An 18,584-nucleotide genomic window follows, 5' to 3' on the forward strand; every position below is an offset into this window, starting at 1 on the left:
CTGTCTTCCCAGGCCACAAGACTAGAAGCAAATCGAGCCTCTGTGCTGCTCCCTCCCAGATTGTACTATACCTTGAATGTCTGTGTCCCCCACCAAGGCCATTTGTTGAAATCTAATCCCCAATATAATGGCTTTGGGAGGTAGGGCCTCTGGGAGGTGATTAAGTCTGAAGGTGGAGCCAACATGAAGGGGATTCGTGCCCTTTTAAGAAGAGACTCCAGAGAACTCTCTCACCCTTCACCATGGGAAGACACAGTGGGAAGAGGGGTGTCTGTGAACCAGGAAGCAGTCCATCACTAGACATAGAATCTGCAGGTGCCTTCATCTTGGACTTCCAGCCTCCAGAACTGTGAGAAATAAATTTCTGTTCTTCATAAGCCACCCATTCTATATTATATTACAGCACTCTGTAAGGAGTGCTGTGACCCCTGTGAGGTCATCCACATAGGAGCTGGGGATTAAGATGTCAGGAAGGTAGCTCTCTCTTGTCAGGAGGTAACATCAGAGCCAGAAGTGAGGAGTCCCTTATGAAAAGGCAAGCTCTGGGCCATGGCCAGCAAGGGGGGTTCCAAGGGTCACTCCTGGCCTTGCCATCAGGAACTGTGAACATCCCTCTCTTCTTCAAAAGTAATGGGATTATCTGCACATTTGCCTTTATATGAGTTTTCTTATATTTCCTTAGAATTTATAAAGGATTCTTAGTAGGTTAAGTGTATGAACTTTCTAAGGTCTGTGGCATACACAACCACAACCAAGATCCTTTCTAGAGAAAGTGTAACCAATTTTCACTCCTACCAACAGTCTATGAAGCGTTGCCAACAGTGAGTAGCATCTTCTTTCTTTCGGGTGTAGCTAATAGGTGCAGAATTGTTTTATGTTGTTATTATAAACTGTATAAATGTGATGAGACTAAAATTGTTTTCCACTTGCAGTCACTTCTGCGATGTGCCTGTGTGTGTGAGTTGTCTTAGGTTGCCATTCTTTTAAATTGGCCGTATCAATATAATTTCATCTCTTTACATACTAATGTCATGTCATGCTAAGTACAATGGAATTTAGTCATAAGGTTACCCAACATATGACTTCCAGCTGTTTGAGGGAGCTTTCAGAGACTGTGCAGTATTTGCATTTTGGTAGAGGAAAATTATGAATATTTGCTCTATCCTTTCTAGGTTAGTAAGTCAAAAACCTTAAGAAATTTATGGAGAAATGCCCTAGGCTTGGCTTAACATAGCAAGTCTTATAAATAGATTAAGTATACAAAATTCATTTACTCAAACAGGGTAGTACCCATACAACACTTTTTCCTTCCTATTCAAGGGCAAAGTATGGGAATGAACTCATTGTTCTAAATAACGAATATATCAGTGCTATATTTTTTATAACATGTCTTGATTCAACACATAATGCATCTTTAAAATAATACTTTTTTCCTTGTAAGGGATCCACAATCATTTTGCAAGAGAATTTCTTAACCACATAATGTTTCTTAACAACTCGAGATATTTTAAGACATTTAAATATATTTCATATGCTTTCTCCAATTCTTATTGTTAAATCCTCAACTTTCTAATTAGCACAGAGTTCTTTCTTACAACTATTTTTCGTTTTAGAATGAATAAAAATTCACTGTCAACACATTAGTGTAATACAAATATAGGTAATTTCAAAGCCCATTATTGCTTTGATACAGTATGATAGCCCTTCATACTGTAATAATTTAGCCACATATTATACTTTGATCCTTTTATTTATTGAGCAACCACTATGAGCTGACACTGTGCTCTGAGGTTATGAATATGAACAAGATAAAACTCTACTATCAAAGTGCTTATGATTAGGGTTACCCAGCTTGTCAAATAAAAAAACAAAATGCCAGTTAGATATGAATTCCAGATAAACAATTTTAGTATAAATGTGTACCAAATATTTCATAGGACATACTTAGACTAAAAAAAAAGGATTTGTTGTTCATCAGAAATTCAAATTTAACTGGGTGTCCAGTATTTTATCTGGCAAGCCAATTATGATATAGTAGAAGAGTAGCAAAAAACATTAGTTCTTCTAATAAACATAAATAGTTGTATTAATGCTATAAAACAGGAAATTAACCATGCTATTCAAATTCAGAGTTGGGAGATCAGAGGATTATTAAAGAGTTATTTCTGAACTGGGTCTCAAGCAAGACAAATTTAGAGAGGTGATCATCATTGATGGTTCAGAAAAGGAGAAAGCATGAGTAAAGGTGGATGGGAAAGGAAGAGCCAAAAATATCTTGGTAATTATAGTCCATTTCGACTGGCAAAGAAATTCATACCGGGAGATATGTAAAAAGGAGTATCATAAACAATGTATGCAGAAGTCCCAAATTATAAATTATGAAGGATATTAATTATAAATTCTAGGGTATAATAGTTTAAACTATAGGTTAGTGGCGTTATTATACCTGGAGAGAAAAAACTCTTTATATCAAGAGTCATAGCTCCCTCTGCTGGTCAAAAGTAGAAAAATCCTCAACTATCAAAGATAATTGTAAGGTTGAGACAAAAACTGGACATTTCATTATAAACTATTTGGTAATATTAGCGATATCTTGGAAGATCTTCTTTAAAGTTAAGCATGTGGGGTTTTTCTATATACCGCAATTCAGAAACTTCTTAGTGACAGAAAAGGCTCGAAAAGTTGGGGGATTCGTTCAAAGCCATTAAATGGAAAATGTCAAATTGCTTAAATGAACTTTTCCAAAGGTCTTTCTTCCTCATCATGGCTGTCTTTTCTGCCTAATCTCACTGAAGTCAGGGCAAACACTAAATATGTTATCAAATGCATTTTCTAACTATCTAGAATAGAGCTATGCATAAACAAGATTCACTCTGCAAGCTTATAAAAAAACTGTTTCTATCCAAAATCCACTGAAACATAAATGCCAGAAGAGGGGCTTGCCAATCTGCACTTTTTTAAAAAAGATTTTATGTATTTATTTGACAGAGAGCGAGCGAGAGAGCACAAGCAGGGGGAGCTGCAGAGGGAGAAGCATGTTCCCCGCAGAGCAGGGAGCCTGACATGGGGCTCAATCGCAGGACCCTGGATCATGACCTGAGTTGAAGGCAGACGCTTCACCGACTGAGCCACGCAGGCACCCCCAGTCTCGACTTTTAACAATTGCCCCAACAATTCTTTTCAGACTAGTGTAGGAAACACTTCTCCGATACAAACATTCCTTAACAAACTAAAACTCTTTAGCTAGCTTGTTGCTGAGCTGCTGACTTCTGATTATCCTCAATTAAATAGCACCACCTGTTTAACAAAAGTGAATCACTCCCCGTTGTCTATTAGATCAACTCTCAAACCACTCTCTGGCAGGAATTCAGGCTCTCTACCAGCTGGTCTTGTCTCCTATGCTCACACCCATGTCTGAAGCCCCAATTCCAGCCAGGCTGCTCTTCCACTGGTCCCCACTCTGCCCTGTATCTCCCTGAACAACAATTACCCTGCAGGAAAATGTGACTTCTCCACTTCTTTTGAGGCTTAGCTCAAGTCTCCACATTTACAGCACTGACTTATACAGCCTACCATGGTCTTAACTCTCTGAATCCTATATGTGTTTCCTGTTTTAGACTTGCTTCTAAGTGCTATGTAGTATTTATTGGTTTCTTACCAATTTATGAGCCGGTACATATGTGAGCAACGCCAACAGGTTTCTAATTCATAATAGTTAAACATTAGTTTAACTTTTATGTAAAAGAGAGGCTGGGGCGCCTGGGTGGCTCAGTCGTTAAGCGTCTGCCTTTGGCTCGGGTCATGATCCCAGGGTCCTGGGATCGAGCCCCGCATCGGGCTCCCTGCTCCGCGGGAAGCCTGTTTCTCCCTCTCCCACCCCCCCTGCTTGTGTTCCCTCTCTCGCTGTGTCTCTCTCTGTCAAATGAATAGGTAAAATCTTTAAAAGGAAAAAACAAAAGAGAGAGAGAGGCTGGTGTGATATGGGGGAAGGACACAGGAGTACCAAATGCTCAGCCACTACTCTACTGTTCCCAAGACTTTCCTACCCCACTCCCCAAAACACAAACCCTGCATTATGGTATGCCATCTGGGCACCTCACCATTCTCATCTTCGTCATCAAAAAAGCTACACAAAAATACTTATTCCAACTGCCCAATGTACAGACCTTAGAAAAGTGCCAATAATATGATATTTTCAGTCCTTTTCATTTCTTTTTTTATGTTTGGCAAAGCCTACAGACATGAATGTGCAGTTGCGGGGCCAGCCTACCTCATGGCCAGCTCTCCGTGTATCAGAGATAGGTCTCAGCTACCCAGCAAAAATGTCTAGCTATTTTTTTTAGACTTCTGTATATACCATGGGATCTCTCATGATTCAGTGCACACTAAAGCTCTTCATTAAATACTGGAGGAGTTGACCAGAGTGTGAGCAATCGTCATCATGCCTTACTTAGCATAAAGTCACTTTAGCAATTCCAAACCTGTGGAATTCATTAATACTTCAGTTTCTAGCTATATGACTGACTAGTTAACCTGAAAACATCAACCCTAGGGTATGACAGGTGCTATATGAGGATAAGCAAATATTCTTTTAGATATATTAAAGACAAATTTTTAAAAGATTTTATTTATTTATTTTTGCAAGAGAGAGCAAGAGTGAGCAAGCATCAGTGGGGGGAGGGGCAGAGGGAGAGGCAGACTCCCCACTGAGCAGGGAATCCGATGCTGGACTCAATCCCGGGACTCCAGGATCATGACCTGAGCCAAAGGCAGGTGCTTAACCAAACCTACTGAGCCACCCAGGTGCCCCTAAAAGCAAAATTTAAAATCACTTCCCATATACCCAACATCCAGCCAAACAACCATCAACCACTGTCAACCCATCACCCCATCCAAACTCCCATCCACTCCCTTCAGTCCACTTAATATGTGAAAGCAAGTTTCTTATTCGCCTGTATGGATTTGCATATGAATCTCTAAAAGGAATGACTTTTTTTTAACAAAACCATATGCCAATATTACACCTAAAATATTCCTTACTATTCTTAAATATCCAGTGTATAAATTTCTAATTGCCTCTTAACCGTCACTAACGGATTTTTTTAAGCATTAAAAAATACAAGATCTATTTCTTAAAAATAAGAGAATCAGGATATCATCCAAAAGTTTTTTAAAAATTAAAATACCAAAAAAATTATAAATGCCAGGCATATTTGACAAAGAACCAAACAGAACTAGTGATTAGGAGATAAATGTACTTGCTACAACAGAAGCCCCTTGAATAGTCAAACTTTAAGGCTATTATGTTCACTTCTCTGACATAAAATTTTTGTCTGCAATTATGTCTCTGCTGTCATGAGCTAGAACATCAAACTGTTCTGACTATGTATATTATATTCAGGGTTGATTTTCAGCCAGATCCCTGCAGAGTGTATGAAATGTAGAATATATTCCATAACAGTTTGTTACTTGATTTGAAATGACCAAACTGCCTCGGACTAAGCACTCTTGCCTACTTAACAAGCATCAATTCGATGTGGGAGCACCTATCCTCTATTAATTAGACAAACAAATAAATAGACCAAAACAGAACAGAAATCATGTATCCAATTGATCTGATGAGGCTGCATATTAGTTGTACTAGTTTCCTATTGCCTCAAAGCAAATTACTACAGACTTTGCAGGTTTCAACAATCCCCATTTGTTATATCACAGTTGGATAGGTCAAGGGTCTGGGATAACATGACTGGGTGAGACTAGGGTCTCACAGGGCTGAAATGAAGGTGTCAGCAGGCTGGTCTGTTACCTGGGGGATGTAGCAGAATCCACTTCCAAATTCATAAATATTGTCGGCAGATTTTCATTCCTTTGCCGTTGTAGGACTCAGGTCCCCATTTCCTTGCTGGCTGTCAGATCCTGGGAGTCATTTGCCATCCATGGCCCTTGGTCCCCACCAGTAACAGTGCATCACATGTCCCTCAAGCTTTGGATCTCTGACTTCATTCTCTTCTACCAGTTGTTACAACTCTGCTTTTAAAGGGCTTGTGAGATCATATTATGCCCACCCAGATCAACTCCCTTTTGCCACATAATATAATCATGAGAGTTGTATCTAATTTCACCACACTCAAAAGGGAGAGGAGTCTACAAAGGCAAGAGTCACTGGGGACATCATAATCTGCCTACTGCATATGTCGAGTATATAACTTAGTAGTTATGTTTAATTTTTTTTAAAAAGATTACGTGTGTATTTATTAATTCTGCAAACATTTATGGCACTCCAGCTATATACCAGGGGCTGTTCATACAAAGTTTAATAACCGTGGTCGGTGACCTCAAGGAGAGTGAATTATGAATCTATCTTTGATGAATGCAGCAACAGAGACCCTAAAAGTTACTCTGGTGGCATAAAGGAAGGAGGGGGCAGATCTGAATTTTGATGTAGGATTGTAGGTGGGTAGTTGCTTAGGAAGAGGATACTAAAGCGAAGTAAAGAATTTTTACTAAAGTAAAGAATTTTTACTCTACTTCATAGACAGGCTAGAGCCATTGGTGGTTATTATGCAAGAGAATGAGATTCTCCCAAACACCAGACACTGAGACTGTGACGTTATCGCTAGCAATAAATAGTACAATACCAGCTACACCATATGCAGACTGACTCACTATTATCGTTACCGCGTTTGGGAGAAGTGAATTCTGATGACCTAGTGGCCAAAAATGTTTGTGCAATCTTCAAAAAAACCTAATTTATAACCAGATCGTCACCTAGGCACTGAGAAAATCTGACTCAGCCTGGCATCTCCTCCATCACTATCCTGTGACCAATTTCTAATTTATCATAATCTATGTCATACCTCCGAAATTCCATGACTTTCTCACCCACCCTCTTCCAGACTTTTCAACTACCTACAAAAAAAGGTTTTCTTTTATATACTAGAATTAAAGCTTTGCACACATTAAAAAAAAAATGCACATTTCATACCTATACTTGCTTCCTGAGAAAAGGTTACAGGAATCTCAAGTAAATTTTAATGAGTTAGATTCTTAGGTCTCAGAACTGATTTATGTGGGGAAGCATTTGAGATTTTGTGTAAGTTCACAGTCAACATGAATTATCATGTAGGTGTACACCATTCCACATGCATTGTCCCCTTATTTTAAAAAGTATCCAAGTTACAGAAACGAAATAATTTTTAAATATCACTGTTGGATCTCTGGTAACTAAGTATTTAGAAAATCAAATTTCTGTTTCCTAGAAGTGACTCATCATTAAGTTTTCATCGGTGAAATACATTGTTTAAGGAAATAAAAGTGAGGGAGGAAAAATTATTTCCTGATTAAGATGAACGGGGAAATTAAGTAGCTCCATTCCCATTATCTTCTGTATTTGTACATCCATTCTTGTCTCCCTCATGTTACCAGACATGTGTATGACTCAGATTCTATTTGAAGTTTCAGCTCAACTAGTCTCCCCTTAGAATGGAGTTTTCTGCCAAAATCTATGAAGTAGAGAATTAGAGGAGCATGAACATTCAAGGTTTCTGACTTACAAGAAGACAGGTCTTGGGGCACCTGGGTGGCTCAGTCGGTTGGGTGTCTGCCTTCCACTCAGGTCATGATCCCAGGGTTCTGGGATCGAGCGCCAAGTTGAGCTCCCTGGTCAGTGGAGAGTCTGCTCTTCCCTCTCCCTCTGTGCACACACACAAGCGCACACTCTCTCTCTCTCAAATAAATAAATAAATCTTTGAAAAACAACAACAACAACAAGACAGGGCAACATTTTTAAATAGGAAAGATAAAAAATCAACATAGTAGTAGAAACTCAAAGGAATATAATGTCATCTTTTGTATAGATATTATTTCAGAAATTCATATCACTATAAGGTAATGGGAAATTTTAGGGCTTCTAAAAATTACCTTTTAAACTATCTAAATTTCTCAAAACCCATTTTATTTTATTCAACCAAAAAAAGTTTTCTAAGAACTTACTGTGTGCCAGCATTCTACTAGGCATGAGAAATATAATAGTGAATAATGTACTTCATCAGATTTTATTTTAACCATAGGGTGTTGGGAGTCTTGTCCAATTTTTTCAAATACCAACTGGATATAGGAAGTGGGTTTTTTATTTTTACTTCATTTTTTTTCATTGTTATTGATACTTAATTGGCATATAACACGATGTATGTTTAGATGTATAATGTGTTGATTTGATACATTTATATATTACAAAATAATCACCAGTATACTGTTGCTAACACCTCCATCCCATCACATACCTACCATTTCTTTTTTGTGGTGAGAACATTTAAGATCTACTCTCTTAGCAACTTGCAAGTATATAATACAGTATTATTAACTACAGTCACCATGCTGTACATTAGAACCCAGAACTCATTCATCTTGTACCTGGAAGGTTGTACCCTTTGACCACACATCTCCCCATTTCCCCCACACCCAGGCCCTAGCAATTACCATTCTACTCTTCGATGAGCTTGGCTTTTTTAGATTCTCCTTATAAGTGAGATTGTACAGTATTTGCCTTTCTCTGTCTGACTTATTCCACTTATCATAATACCTTCAAGCTCCCTCCACGTCATTACAAGTGGCAGGGTTTTCTTTCTTGTGTTGAATATTCTATCACACATATATGCCACATGTTTTTGATCCATCCATCTGTTGACAGACACTTAAGATGTTTCCATATCTTGGCTATTAAATAAAATGATCTTCCCAACCAGATGTTATGTCTTCTCACTCTGAAGAATCCAATTTATGTTTGTCTTTCTTAGAGCCCTTAGCCCATTCTTCTTTGTATTCAAATTACTTATCTATTTGTCCATTTAATCACCACTGTCATACCATCACTGTTCACTATACCCTACCCCACCCAAACATACCTCTTCTGAACTAAATCTCCTAAAACAAGGACTTTCTGTTTCTTCCACAGCCCTCAGCACAAGTATTAAGGAAATATTTGTCAAAGTGAAATGTGTTGATTAAATACATGTAATTATCTATAACTTCAGTGACTCAGTGAAGATTCCAAGTTCATGATGTGAGGATTTCATAGAGCTATGAAGGAGTTTCATGATGCTTCAGAGCACCTATTCCTGTGGTCTCACAGAGCTATGGAAAAATCTATTATTTTGCCTTTCTCTGGATTAGCAAAATTGCCAAAACACATAAAGCCCATTGAATAGTACTAAGGAATAAAATATTATTTTCGGACACAGTATTAAAAAATGGATTGTCAGCAATTTAAAGGACATGTTGTCCGATTCCAAGGATAACTCCCAGAGTCATTTGGTATCCACAAACCAGGTCAGCCAAATTTCTGTGAGATAGGCCTCTGGGCAATTTTACACGTTGAAAAATTAACCTTCCTTGCCTTAAAAAATACAATAATTGGATAATTTTTACCAACATATATAAGAGTATTTAAATCTTTGTTCCTACATCAGCCAAGATATTAGATGTATTGAAGAATATGGAGAATTAACAAATATTTCTGGAACTTTGGATAATTAGCAAATAATAGTTTTCAAGAACAAGATTTAATTCACTTAATCTACCAACAGGCTCCAAATTCACAGACTTTGAGTGCAAACTAGAACACCTACCTTTTGGCTGGAGATCTTCTGAGTGACAAATAGCTTCCTCTCATGCTACCAACAGTGATGGAAAATGGCTCATGAGTGATTTTCTTTGTGGTAAGTACCTTATCTTATACTTTTCATGAGATAAGAACATACTAAAAATAAGATAATTCCCGCTCTCAACCACACTCTACTGTTCTAACACTCACCCCTTGAAATCAGATAGAATCCTTGTTGTAACAGCAAACATTTTTAGCAATGTCCTCCTTAACTTGAGCCCCCTGATATTAACAAGCATTCATATTTTGGAAGACACTTGACCAGACTGCTGTTAGCCTAAAGTCTTTATTTGACAGGGCCTGGCAGGGAAAGTTCTCTAGGGGTATTCTCTCCTGGGAGAGGAAAACAAGATGTTTTATAGGGCAAGAGAGCATCACCAAAGTGTAGAGGAACTGTTACTGAAAGTCAAAGGAAATAGAGGGTGGAGAGGAACAAGTACCAGAGACAAAAACATGTAAATGCCAGAGTGGGAAACACTCAAGTCTGAATTCCTTCAGGGTTTACACAGCATTGGTAAGTATGTTGACAGTAAAGTCCAAAACAGCCTAAGAAAATCAAATTTTAATAACATACAACGACAAAAACCCATAGTAAGTGGATAGCTTCTAGCTCACTACATGTGTCATTTCTAATAGTGGCTTTTGTTAAAAGTCTTTTCCAGCTCCAGCTGAGTAGAGGATATTAATCTTTGTTAACATTTTGCAGAATGATGGGGTTACTTGTTGGCAGAAATCAATTTCAAACAATGGTTACATGAAGTCTTTTTGTGATTTAAAACAATATTAGCTTTGGTTACGTGATTTTTGTAAGTATTTCTGTTTTGGTTGCCATGTAAACTGCAGAATTACCTTTTATGCATTTGTTATTTACTTGTTCATTTTTAAAATAGATATTTATTAAACCACTAATAGAAGTAAAATGTTTTGCTAGAAAATAAAGTGTTGGATTTAGAGGCTTTGACCTGCTTGGGATAAGATAGAGATAAAAATATTAATGAGGATCATTGGCATAAGATAAGTGTCTATATGTTTATTTTTCATACTGTGAATTTTAATTTATTTTACAACTAGTATATATTTTTTAATTTAATTTAATTTTATTTTATTATGTTATGTTAGTCACCATACAGTACATCAATAGTTTGTGATGTAGTGTTCCATGATTCACTGTTTTCGTATAAACCCAGTGTTCCATGCAATACGTGCCCTCCTTACTACCCATCACTGGGCTAACCCATCCCCCTAATCCCTCCCCTAAAAAACGCTCAGTTTGTTTCTCAGGGTCCATAGTCTCTCATGGTTCATCTCTCCCTCCAATTTCCCCCCCTTCATTTTTCCCTTCCTTCTCCTAATGTCCTCCATGCTATTCCTTATGTTCCACAAATAAGTGAAGCCATATGATAATTGACTTTCTCTGCTTGACTTATTTCACTTAGCATAATCTCCTCCAGTCCCATCCATGTTGTTGTAAAAGTTGGGTATTCATCCTTTCTGATGGCTGAGTAATATTCCATTGTATATACGGATCACATCTTCTTTATCCATTCATCTGTTGAAGGGCATCTCAGCTCTTTCCACAGTTTGGCTATTGCAGACATTGCTGTTATGAACATTGGGGTGCATATGGCCCTTCTTCTCACTACATCTGTGTCTTTGGGGTAAATACCCAGTAGTGCCATTGTTGGGTCATAGGGTAGCTCTATTTTTAATCTTTTGAGGAACCTCCACACTGTTTTCAGAAGTGGCTGTAGCAACTTGCATTCCCACCCACAGTGTAAGAGGGTTCCCCTTTCTCCACAACCCTTCCAACATTTGTTGTTTCTTGCCTTGTCAATTTGGCCATTCTAACTGGTATAAGGTGATATCTCAATGTGGTTTTGATTTGAATTTCCCTGATGACTAATGATGATGAACATTTTTTCATGTGTCTGTTAGCCATTTGTATGTCTTCTTTTGAAAAGTGTCTCTTCATGTCTTCTGCCCATTTTTTGACTTCATTATTTGTTTTTTGGGTGTTGAGTTTGAGTTCTTTATAGATCTTGGATATCAGCCCTTTGTCTGTAGTGTCATTTGCAAATAACTTCTCCCATTCCATGGGTTGCTTCTTTGTTTTGTTGACTATTTCCTTTGCTGTGCAGAAGGTTTTAATCTTGAAGTCCCAAAAGTTCACTTTCCCTTTTGTTTCACTTTCCTTTGGAGATGTATCTTGAAAGAAGTTTCTATGGCTGATGTCAAAGAGGTTACTGCCTATGTTCTCCTCTAGGATTTTGATGGATTCCTGTCTCACATTGAGGTCTTTCATCCATTTTGAGTTTACCTTTGTGTATGGTGTTAGAGAATGGTCAAGTTTCATTCTTCTGTATATAGCTGTCCAGTTTTCCCAGCACCATTTATTGAAGAGACTGTCCTTTCCATTGCATATTTTTTCCTGTTTTGTCAAAGATTATTTGACCATAGAGTTGAGGGTCCATATCTTGGCTCTCTATTCTGTTCCATTGGTCTATATGTCTGTTTTTGTGCCAGTACCATGCTGTCTTGGTGATCACAGCTTTGTAATATAGTAGCTTGAAATTGGGCAACGTGATGCCCCCAGCTTTGTTTTACTTTTTCAACATTTTCCTGACGATTCAGGGTCTTTTCTGATTCCATACACATTTTAGGATTGTTTGTTCCAGCCCTTTGAAAAATGTCACTGGAATTTTGATCAGGATGGCATTGAAGGTATAGACTGCTCTGGGCAGCATAGACATTTTAACAATGTTTATTCTTCCAATCCATAAACATGGAATGTTTTTCTATCTTTTTGTGTCTTCTTCAATTTCTTTCATGAGTGTTCTGTAGTTCCTGGAGTATAGATCCTTTACCTCTTTGGGTTAGGTTTATTCTGAGATATCTTATGGTTTTTGATGCTACTGTAAACGGACTTGATTCTCTAATTTCTCCTTCTACAGTTCATTGTTAGTGTATAAGAAAGCAACTGATTTCTGTGCATTGATTTTGTATCCTGCCACATTACTGAATTGCTATATGAGTTCTAGTAATTTGGGGGTGGAGTCTTTTGGATTTTCCACATAAAATATCAAATCATCTGCGAAGAGAGAGAGTTTGACTTCTTCTTTGCCAATTTGAATACCTTTTATTTCTTTTTGTTGTCTGATGCTGATGCTAGGACTTCTAGTACTATGTTGAACAATAGTGGTGAGAGTGGGCATCCTTGACATGTTCCTGATCTTAAGGGAAAGGCTCTCAGCTTTTCCCCATTGAGGATGATATTCGCTGTGGGTTTTTCATAGATGGATTTTATGAACTTGAGGAATGTTCCCTCTATCCCTATACTCTGAAGAGTTTTAATCAGGAAAGGATGCTGTACTTTGTCAGATGCTTTTTCTGCATTAACTGAGAGGACCATATGGTTCTTCTCCCTCCTCTTATTAATGTGTTCTATCACATAGATTGATTTGCGAATGTTGAACCACACTTGCATCCCGGGGATAAATCCCACTTGGTCATGGTGGATGATCCTTTTAATGTATTGTTGGATCCTATTAGCTAGGATTTTTTTGAGGATTTTGGAATCCATATTCATCAGGAATATCGGTCTGAAATTCTCCTTTTTGACCGGGTCTTTGCCTGGTTTGGGGATTAAGGTAATGCTGGCCTCATAGAATGAGTCTGGAAGCTTTCCTTCTGTTTCTATTTTTTGAAACAGCTTCAGGAGAATAGGCATTATTTCTTCTTTGAATGTTTGGTAGAATTCCCCAGGGAATCCATCAGACCCTGGACTCTTGTTTTTTGGAAGGTTTTTTTTTGTTTTTTTTTTTTAAAGATTTTATTTATTTATTTGACACAGAGAGACACAGCGAGAGAGGGAACACAAGCAGGGGGAGTGGGATAGGGAGAAGCAGGCTTCCCACAGAGCAGGGAGCCCGATGCGGGGCTCGATCCCAGGACCCTGGGATCATGACCTGAGCCAAAGGCAGACGTTTAATGACTGAGCCACCCAGGCACCCCTTTGGAAGGTTTTTGATCAATGCTTCAATCTTGTTACTGGTTATTGGCCTATTTATGTTGTCAATTTCTTCCTGTTTCAGTCTTGGCAGTTTATAGGTTTCCAGGAAGGCATCCATTTCTTCCAAGTTGCTTAATTTATTGTCATGTTGTTGTTGATAAATTTGTAATAATTGTTTCCATTTCCTTGGTTTTAGTCGTGATCTCTTTCCCTTCATTCATAATTATATTAATCTGGGTCCTTTCTCTTTTCTTTTGGATAAGTCTGGCCAGAGGTTTATTGATCTTATTAATTCTTTCAAAGAACCAGCTTCTAGTTTCGTTGATCTGATCTACTGCGTTTCTGGTTTTTAATTCATTGATCTCTGCTCGAATCTTAATTATTTCTCTTCTAATGTGTGGCTTAGGCATCGTTTGTTGCCTTTTCTCTAGTTCTTTAAGGTGTAGAGTTAGATGATGAATTCAGGATCTTTCTATTTTTTTTTTAAGATTTTATTTATTTATTTGAGAGAGAGAATGAGAGAGAGAGAGCACATGGGGGGGGGTCAGAGGGAGAAGCAGACTCCCTGCTGAGCAGGGAGCCGATACGGGACTCGATCCCGGGACTCCAGGATCATGACCTGAGCCGAAGGCAGTCGCTTAACCAACTGAGCCACACAGGCGCCCTATTTTTTTGAGTGAGGCTTGGATGGCTATGTATTTCCCCCTTAGGACTGCCTTTGCAGTATCCCATAGGTTTTGGACCAATGTGTTTTCATTCTCATTGGTTTCCATGAATTGTTTAAGTTCTTCCTTGATTTCCTAGTTGACCCAAACATTCTTGAGCAGAGTGGTCTTTAGCTTCCAGGTGTTTGAATTACTTCCAAATTTTTTCTTGTGATTGAGTTCCAGTTTTAAAGCATTATGGTCTGAGAATAAGCAGGGAATAATCTCAGTCTTTTGGTATCAGTTGAGACCTGATTTGTGACCCAGTATGTGGTCTATTCTGGAGAAAGGTCCATGTGCGCTAGAGAAGAATAAGTATTCTGTTGTTTTAGGGTTGAATGTTCTGTATATATCTATGAGGTCCATCTGGCCCAGTGTGTCATTCAAAGCTCTTGTTTCCTTATTGATTTTCTGCTTAGATGATCTATCCATTGCTCAGAGTGGAGTATTGAGGTCTCCTACAATTAATATATTATCATCAATATGACTCTTTAGATGGCTGCTCCCATGTTGGGGGTGTAGATATTTACAATTGTTAGATCTTCTTGTTGGATAGACCCTTTAAGAATGATATAGTGTCCTTCTGTGTCTCGAACTACAGTCTTTAGTTTAAAATCTAATTTGTCTGATATAAGAATTGCTACCCCAGCTTTCTTTTGAGGTCCGTTGGTATGGAAGATGGATCTCCATCCCTTCACTTTCAGTCTGGATGTATCTTTAGGTTCAAAATGAGTCTCTTATAGACAGCATATGGATGGGTCCTGTCTTTTTATCCAATCTGCAACCCTGTACTGTTCTATGGGAGCATTTAGGCTGTTCATGTTGAGAGCTATTATTGAAAGATATGAATTTATTGTCATCATGTTGCCTGTGAAGTCCTTGTTTCTATAGATTATCTCCGTAAATTTCTGTTTTATATCACTCTTGGGGTCTTTCTCCTTTTATAGAACCCCCTCTTAATATTTCTTGCAGGGCCGGCTTAGTGGTCACATATTCTTTCAGTTTCTGCCAGTGTTGGAAGCTCTGCATCTCTCCATCCATTCTAAATGACAGCTTTGCTGGATAAAGTATTCTTGGCTGTATGTTCCTCTCATTTAGTACCCTGAATATGTCTTGCCAGCCCTTTCTGGCTTGCCAGGTCTCTATGGATAGGTCTGACGTTATTCTGATATTCCTCCCTCTGTATGTAAGGAATCTCTTCCCCCTAACTGCCCTTAAGATGGTTTCCTTGGTTCTAAGATTTGTGAGTTTTACTATTACATGCCAGGGCATTGGTCTGTTTTCCTTGATCTTGGGAGGGGTCCTCTCTGCCTCAAGGACAGAAATGTTTGTTTCATTCCCCAGATTAGGGAAGTTCTCAGCTATGATTTGCTCAAATATATCTTCTGGTCCTCTCTCTCTCTCCACCCCCTCAGAGATCCCAATAATTCTGACACTGGAATGTTAATGGCATCACTTATTTCTCTAATTCTGTTTTCATGGATTTTGAGCTGTTTCTCCCAGGCCTCATCTTCTTCCTTCTTTTCTATTAATTGGTCTTCTAGATTACTAATTCGTTCTTCTGGCTCATTTACCCTAGCTGTTAGAGTATCTAGATTAGATTGGATCTCATTGATAGCATTTTTAAGTTCTGACAATTCACCTTTCATTTCTGCCCTTAGAGACTCTATGTTGCCATTAATTGATTTCTCCGTTCTAGCTATCATCTTCATAACTGTTACCCTGAAGTCCATTTCCGACATCTTGGTTATATCTGTATCCATTTGTAAATCTGTGGCAGAAGTCATAGTCTCTGCATCTTTCCTATTTTGGGGGTTCCTCCTCCTAGTCATTCTGCTGAGGGGTGTTTGAAAGAGTATACAGAGTCCAAATTATTGACCACAACCCAAGCAAGATGCACCTGTTTTCTAGGGACTTTAGGGTAGTTGGCCTCTTGTTCTCCTAGCCTGTCTTCTGTTGGAGGGGCCTGCTGCACTATTACTCAGTCAACCCTGTTTGGACAGAGTTGCCCTGCCCCCTGTGGGGGGGGGATGGGCTCTGTGAAAGCTGGTTTTGGGGGGCTTTTGTTCTCTGGCAGCATTCCCTGGTGGCTTTCTGTGTCTCTTCCAAGAGTCAGAGCAGAAGAGACCATTTCCAACCCTCTGCCTCAGAGCAGAAAGATCACAGTCCATTCTTCAGCAAGCTTTCCAGGCCACACTATATCCATTTCTGTCTGTGCTGCTATAAACTGCAGCATCCTAGGTTGTGCACCCCTCAGCAGCTCTCCCAGTCCTCACCTCCAGGTCAGGGCACGTCTCTGCCCTTTGTGCTTCTAAAACGGCTGCCCCCCCCCCCCAGTTCACTCACACAGCCCCACAGCCCTGGGTTTCAGTCTGGGGGGCTGCCCTTAAGTCCTTTCCCTGCTGCTCCCAGTCTGTGGGTCTGTGCCCCTCCCCAATGCGGGAGGCTTTCACTCCCCGGAGTTGCGGGATTCCCATGGCTCCCTCCCCCTTCCATTTATTTTCCAATATGTGCCCGTGGAATCACGGCTCCCTGCTTCATACGTCGAAACCAACCGCCTGTGATACTCTGTAGAGATCCAGATCTATCTGTTTACATTTCAGGCTGATTTTGTGGCTGGTCAGAGTGGTCTAATAGATATCCACCTCAATTCCAGGGACCTGTTGGAATAGGGTCCCCTACTCCTCCACCAACTTTTTTTCAATCTCACAACTAGTACATTTTTATCATTTTTAAAAACTAGAAAAACAGAGAAAAATATGTTTTAAAATTAGCTGTAATCTCTCCTTCTAGGTAGACAATATTAAGACTTTATCTCTTATCTTTCAATCCTTTCCCCACACATATTGGTGAATCATATGTAGCAGGGAAAAAATTAAGCATCCATAGTTCTGTGCTGGCTTAGAAGGATACTGTCTGTCATCAGAGCTCTTTGTTGCTTACAATGCAGAATGCAGTTGTAGGAGATGGAAAGTTATAAAAAAAAAAAAAATCAAGACTGTAGTCCTAACCATTTCTTTTCTGTTTGTTCTCTATAGTTAAGTCTGTTTCTTGGTCTCTCTCTCTCTCTCTCTCTCCCTCTTCCTCTTTCTCTCTCTCCTTTTTTTCCTTTGCTCATTTGTTTTGTTTCTTAAATTCTACACATTAGTGAGATGGTTACCAGAAGTGAGGTGAGTAGGGGGATGGGAGAAATAGGTTAAGGGGATGAAGAGTACACTTATGATGAGCACTGAGTAGTGTATAGAAGTCTTGAACTACTATGTTGTACACCTGAAACTAATACGACACTGTACGTTAACTCTACTGGAATTAAAATTAAAAACTTAATTTAAAAAAAAAGACACCACCATGGAAAAAAGACTGGAAGGAAATATACCATTCTTTGGATGATTTAAAAAAAAAAAAGACTCTAGTCTTACTTGCCTACTTTTGCTTTTGGTGTCATATCTAAGAAATCATTGCCTTAGGCCAATGTTATGAAGTTTTTCACCTAAATTTTCTTCTATGAATTTTATAGGTCTAGATTTATAGATTTAAATCATTAATTCATTTTGAGTTGTTTTCTTTGTATGGTGTAAGATAAGGGTCCTATTTCATTCTCTTGCATGTAAATATCTAGTTTTCCCAACACGATTTGTTGAGACTATCCTTCCCTGTTGTGTATTCTTGGAATCCATGTAGAAAAGTAGTTGATGGTATATGCATTCTGTTCCATTGGTATGTATGTCTGTTTTTATTCCAGCACCATATTGTTTTAATTACTGTAATATTTGTAATATACTTTGAAATCAGGAGATCTGATGCCTCCAGGTTTGCTATTCTTTATCAAGAATGTTGTGACTATTTAGGGTCTTTTGTGATTCCACATAAATTTTAGGATTTTTTTTTTCTGTTTCTTCAAAAAATGCCATTGGGATTTTGACAGGGACTGCATTGAATCTGTAGATATCCTTGGATAGTATGAACATTTTTTTAAAGATTTTATTTATTTATTTATTTATTTGAGAGAGAGAGAGAGAGAATGAGAGAGAGCACATGAGAGGGGGGAGGGTCAGAAGGAGAAGTAGACTCCCTGCCAAGCAGGGAGCCTGATGTGGGACTCGATCCAGGGACTCCAGGATCATGACCTGAGCCGAAGGCAGTTGCTTAACCAACTGAGCCACCCAGGCGCCCGATAGTATGAACATTTTAACAGTATTAAGTCTTCCAA

Source organism: Mirounga angustirostris, unplaced genomic scaffold (assembly GCF_029215605.1).
Source record: "Mirounga angustirostris isolate CCGP_5_RB_7025 unplaced genomic scaffold, mMirAng1.0.hap1 SCAF_5, whole genome shotgun sequence".
NCBI classification, from domain to species: Eukaryota; Metazoa; Chordata; class Mammalia; order Carnivora; family Phocidae; genus Mirounga; species Mirounga angustirostris.